This window comes from Drosophila sechellia, unplaced genomic scaffold, assembly GCF_004382195.2.
Source record: "Drosophila sechellia strain sech25 unplaced genomic scaffold, ASM438219v1 U_207, whole genome shotgun sequence".
NCBI lineage: Eukaryota > Metazoa > Arthropoda > Insecta > Diptera > Drosophilidae > Drosophila > Drosophila sechellia.
The window spans coordinates 115,711-121,710 of record NW_022611147.1 but is presented as its reverse complement, the minus strand read 5'-3'; the positions used below and the strand labels follow the sequence as shown (position 1 = coordinate 121,710).

At 40.0% G+C, this 6,000-nt stretch overlaps 2 long non-coding RNA genes across 4 annotated transcripts; both read right to left on the bottom strand.

The window, feature by feature from the left end:
* Window positions 1-431: 431 nt before the first annotated feature.
* LOC116802712 lies at window positions 432-1,763 on the bottom strand. Its single transcript, XR_004363075.1, has 4 exons — window positions 1,455-1,763; window positions 1,127-1,385; window positions 678-1,065; window positions 432-622 (listed from the first exon to the last, which is right to left on the bottom strand). It is a non-coding gene; the product is annotated as an uncharacterized LOC116802712 (long non-coding RNA).
* A 1,689-nt stretch (window positions 1,764-3,452) lies between these two features.
* Window positions 3,453-4,868, bottom strand: LOC6611185. Of its 3 annotated transcripts, XR_004363073.1 has the most exons (7): window positions 4,842-4,868; window positions 4,490-4,771; window positions 4,277-4,420; window positions 4,159-4,213; window positions 3,897-4,097; window positions 3,711-3,793; window positions 3,453-3,648 (listed from the first exon to the last, which is right to left on the bottom strand). It is a non-coding gene; the product is annotated as an uncharacterized LOC6611185 (long non-coding RNA). The 3 variants fall into 3 exon arrangements; XR_004363072.1 differs by having other exon boundaries at window positions 4,159-4,420; XR_004363074.1 differs by having other exon boundaries at window positions 3,453-3,640; window positions 4,159-4,420.
* Between the last annotated feature and the right edge of the window lie 1,132 nt (window positions 4,869-6,000).

The window sequence follows — 6,000 nt, the reverse complement described above, 5'->3', positions numbered from 1 at the left end:
CTACAAAGTTTGAACGACAGAAGGCCACGTTTTTCCTCCCACGACTCTGCCATTCAGATGCGGCTGAATAAATGGCGCCGAAACACAAACAATATACCCAAAAAGGGTAGGACAACTTCAAAAAACAACGCAAAGCCAAGACTGGCATCCAAGACAAGCAATCCAGCGCAAAGACATCTGGAAAATTACCAGGACAAGCTCCGAAAGCGAAGGAGTGAAGCAAATTACCAGGAACCTGAAAAAGGTACTTCAAATCCCATGCAAGTTAGCAACGACAGCCCTCCCACCACCAGCAGAGCTGCCAGAGCTAGCTTCAAGCCAAGAATTATTGATGAAGCCACACCAACGCTAATAAACTGCAATCCTGAATTACAAAAAGGCCTCTCGGACGACCACACAACAAACCTAACTAATAGAGTCGACAATTTAGAGAAGAAAATTGACATTTTATTGGCCTTAATCATACAAGGAAGAGATAACAATCATGACATGGAAACATCCAATTAATCCTACATCTACTTATAGTTATATTAACGATATCTATATTCGACGAAAAAGCGCACGTCTGTCTGCTCACAAACTCCTCCACTGTCATCACTTTCCTCGACGCAGCCAAACTCATCTGGAATAATAATTCAATTAGTGGATGGCACAAAAACAATAAACAATACTCTCACCTCAAAGTACCCGGATGAGCAAGCCCAAGACAATGCACTCCAGCTGATCCTGACTAAACGATGCGGAGAAAATCAACAGGACATAAAAGATGAAGCGGTAGATCGATATGAAAAGGATTAGTGTGGCAGAAACATGATGAATAAAAGGCGACTCGCTGCAGCAATTTATGCACAACGTCACTTACCTGAACTTTCTTTGCCACACAGTCCCTGGTAGTATCCCTTATCACCGATACAATCTACTTGCAGTGCTGCGCTGCAATTGACGGGCCATATAAGCTGCCCACGCTTAGTTCAGGGCACTTAACGCGGAGCTGCAGAATCTATCCTTTCCACTACTCTTAAATTCTCTCAGATCGACGAGCGCCTACATAAGAGACGCTAAAACCTGAAAACAAAACAATAACCCAATAAGAAAATAAACAAAGACAATTAAATAAAGCACTTACCTCAATAAACACAGCCAACTGGCGATCCAACGCAACCAACAAGAGAAGACGAGCCCTGCAAAGAAAAACAAAATCGCCATCTTTCGTGATTATAAACACAAATAATTGACAATCTTACAACGCCGTCTCCACTTCCTGGTGCCACTGCACTAAAAAGGATCACAATCCCGGAGCTGACATCATATTAAAAAGAATTAAAATCCGTCTCCAAATTGTATAAATTTCCTCAGTACCGTTTCTTCAATGATTTCCTGATAATCTGTGTGGAAAGGAAAATTAATAATAACAGAATACAAAATTAATCAAGGACACACAGAAAGATACAAACCGGACAGGCAAACCAGCAAATACAAAAATCCGGCCTCATCCTGCCGATGACGCACACGTAAACCAGGAGACGGGCCCCGTTAAAGCAAAACAAAATCGCCAACTTTTGCGATTATAGATACAAATATCTGACAATTTTATGATGCCGTCTCCACCTCCTGACGCCAATGCATAAATAAAGACCATCTGCGTGGCGCAGATGCCACACCTTTATGCTGCAAAACTTGTCCTCAAATTTTATATTTCTCCCCTGTTCTGCATCATCGACGAATTCTCTCCTAACCTGCAATGAAAGGAAAATAAATAAGAATGCGATACAAAAACTACCCAAGGACACATAAATAACAACAAACCGGACAGACAAAGTAGCAGACGATAACAGTCGGCTCCATCCTGCTGACGTCAAGCACGCAGCTCCAGCTTCCAAGACTTCAACTATTGAAACAAGGGAACACAAGCTATTACTGGGAAATATATATTAATAATATAATACTTATCTAATTGCAAACTTGATGACTCCAAAATCGTGGCATTCTAGCTGCAATAACACAACGACAAGGGCCTCCAATTTAGCCCATACAAAACGTACCTGAAAAGCAAATAAATCAACGCAATTAAAAAAGCAATAAAATACTCACCCCAGACTAGCTTCCTCTTTAAGTACCTGAAAAACAATAATAAACGCAACAATATAAACAAATATACACCAATATAATACTTACCTTAAATTAATTCCACTCAATGTACCTGAAACAACAAAAATTAATGCAATCATAATTAACAAATAGCATATATAATACTCACCAAATACTATTTTTGCATCCATTTCCATGACTATTCCGTTGCGGCGGCTCTCTGCTACAAATCTTAAAACGGCGGCCCCAAGCTGCCAATCCTGACGCTATGGCCACAAGACGCGGCGCACCTGGCTTCCTTCGGTGACAGACCGAGCCACAATCCTCTCTGACGACTTCTTCGCCACGAGACGACTCCACCACCATATAGACAGCAGCTCTCAAAAAATGCAATGACAGCTGCGTGGGGCAACTCATTGCAACTCCTCTTCCTGACGAACGGCAATTTTATCTGCAATATATTCAAACAATTGCATAAAACTGCCACTGACGATACAACTTATACTCACCAAATGACGGCAGCGATGGATGCCGATACCAAGAACAACTAACCTGCAATCGCCGGCCGGACAAAATTGTTGCAAGTGGCCCACTTCCAGCGGCCGCAACAGACCACTGCCATAATGCAACAAAACTTACCTGTGATGACTCCTGAGGCTCTCTGCGACGCGGTGCTCCTGTCCTTCTGATGGGGGTACCTGAAAAGAAATAAATAAAACAATGTTAGTCTAAAATTTTAATGTTTCTTGCAAAATAATTTCATTTTATAAATGTAAACAAAACATGCAAGCTGATAATGTTACCAATCATGTCAATGTCTGAAATCCATGCATATAAAATACTAACTTAAATTTAATACTAACAAACTATGTCCAAGCCCCAAACTCACCCCATGCTATGTTAAACTCAAAAATTCAAATTATTGTACCTACATATTGCATTTATTGTAATCAAAGGCAAAATAAAGTTGTGGATGCGGAACAGAATTCATTCTGTCTCCGTACCTCCACCTACAAAGTTAAAAAAGCCCCAAACTCACCCCATGCAATGTAAAATTCGAAATTTCAAATAATTGTTCTATATATTACACACACTGTAATCAAAGGCAAAATAAATTGTGGATGCGGAACAGAACTCATTCTGTCTCCGTACCTCCACCAGTAAAGTTAAAAACCTGAAAAAGGTACTTCAAATCCCATGCAAGTTAGAAATGACAGCCCTCCTACCACCAGCAGAGCTGCTAGAGCTAGCTTCAAGCCAAGATTTATAGATGAAGCCACGCCATCGCCAATAAACTACAATCCTAACTCGCAAAAAGGCTTCTTGGACGACCACACAACAAACTTAGCAAATAGAGTCGACAATTTAGAGAAGAAAATTGACAGTTTATTGGCCTTAATCATACAAGGAAGAGTTAACAATCCTGACATGGAAACTTCCAATTAATCCTACATTTACTTATACTTATTCTAACAACATCTATATCCGATGGAAAAGCGCACGTCAGTCTGCTCCCAAACTCTTGCTCGGTCATCTCCTTCCTCGACACAGCCTAATTTCCTTAGAATACAAATTCAATTAGATAATGGAATTAAAATATAATCAATATAATCAATACTCACACCTCAAAGCATCCGGATAATCAAGCTTACGAAAACGCACTCCAGCTGATACTGATGAAAGATACGAAAAATACAACCAAGTCCTATAAGATGAAGCGGTAGATCGATACGAAAAGGATTAGTGTGGCAGAAACATGATGAATAAAAGGCGACTCGCTGCAGCAATTTATGCACAACGTCACTTACCTGAACCTCCTTGCCACACGGTCCCGATTAGTATCCCTTATCTCCGATGCAATCCACTTGCAGTGCTGCACTGCAATAGACGGGCCATATAAGCTGCCTACGCTTCGTTCAGGGCTCTCAGCGCGGAGCTGCAAAATCTATCCTTTCCACTACTCTTAAATTCTCTCAGATCGACGAGCGCCTACATTAGAGACGCTAAACCTGAAAACAAAACAATTAACCAATAAGAAAATTAACAAAGACAATCAAATAAAGCACTTACCTCAATAAACACAGCCAACTGGTGATCCAAAGCAACCAACAAGAGAAGACGAGCCCTGCAAAGAAAAACAAAATCACCATATTTTGTGATTATAAACACAAAAATTTGACAATCTTACAACGCCGTCTCCACCTCCTGATGCCACTGCACTAACAAGGATCATTATCCCGGAGCTGACATCAAATTAAAAAGAATTAAAATCCGTCTCCAAATTGTATAATTTCCACAATTCCGTTTTTTTTTCCAATGAATTCCTGAGAATCTATAATGAAAGGAAAATTAATAATAATATAATAATAAATTAATCAAGGACACACAGGAAATTACAAACCTGACAGGCAAACCAGCAGACACAAAAATACGACCTCATCCTGCCGATGACGCGCACGCAAACCAGGAGACGGGCCCCGTCAAAGCAAAACAAAATCGCCAACATTTGCGATTATAGATACAAAAATCTGACAATTTTATGATACCGTCTCCACCTCCTGACGCCAATGCTTTAATAAAGATCATTTGCGTGGCGCAGATGCCACACCCTTACGCTGCAAAACTTGTCCTCAAATTGTATATTTCTCCCCTGTCCTGCATCATCGACGAATTCTCTCCTAACCTGCAATGAAAGGAAAATAAATAAGAATGCGATATAAAAACTACTCAAGGACACATAAATAATAACAAACCGGACAAACAAAGTAGCAGACGATAACAGACGGCCCCATCCTGCTGACGTCAAGCACGCAGCTCCAGCTTCCAAGACTTCAACTATTGAAAAAAGGGAACACAAGCTATTACTGGGAAATATATATTTATAATATAATACTTATCTAATTGCAAACTTGATGACTCCAAAATCGTGGCTTTCCAGCTGCAATAACACAATGACAAGGGCCTCCAATTTAGCCCATACAAAACGTACCTGAAAAGCAAATAAATCAACGCAATTATAAAAGCAATCAAATACTCACCCCAGACTAGCTTCCTCTTTAAGTACCTGAAAAACAATAATAAACGCAACTATATAAACAAATATACACCAATATAATACTTACCTTAAATTAAATTCCACTCAATGTACCTGAAACAACAAAAATTAATGCAATCATAATTAACAAATAGCATATATAATACTTACCAAATTCTATTTTTACATCCATTTCCATGGCAATCTCGTTGCGGCGGCTCTCTGCAACAAATCTCGAACTGGCGGCCTCAAGCAACCAATCCTGAAGCTATGGCCACAAGACGCGACGCACCTGGCTTCCTTCGCTCAATAAAAACGCAATGACGGCTGCGCTGGACAACTATTCGCAACTCTTCCCGACGACCGGCAATATGCATCTACAATACAAACAAACTCATTAAACAATTGCATAAAGCTGCCATTGACGATATAATCGGATCTTCACCAAACGACGGCTGCGTGGGATGACGCAGCTGAGAACAAATCACCTGCAACTTGTTGCAAGTTGCCCACTTCCAGCGGCCGCAACAGACCACCGCCAAAATGCAACAAAACTTACCTGTGATGACTCCTGAGGCTCTCTGCGACGCGGTGCTCCTGTCCTTCTGATGGGGGTACCTGAAAAGAAATAAACAAAACAATGTTAGTCTAAAATTTTAATGTTTATTGCAAAATAATTTCATTTTAAAAATGTAAACAAACATGCAAGCTGATAATGTTACCAATCATATCAATGTCTGAAATCCTTGCCTACAAAATACTAACTTAAAATTAATACTAACTATGTCCAAGCCCCAAACTCACCCCATGCTATGTTAAACTCAAAAATTCAAATTATTGTACCTACATATTGCATTTATTGTAATCAAAGGCAAAAT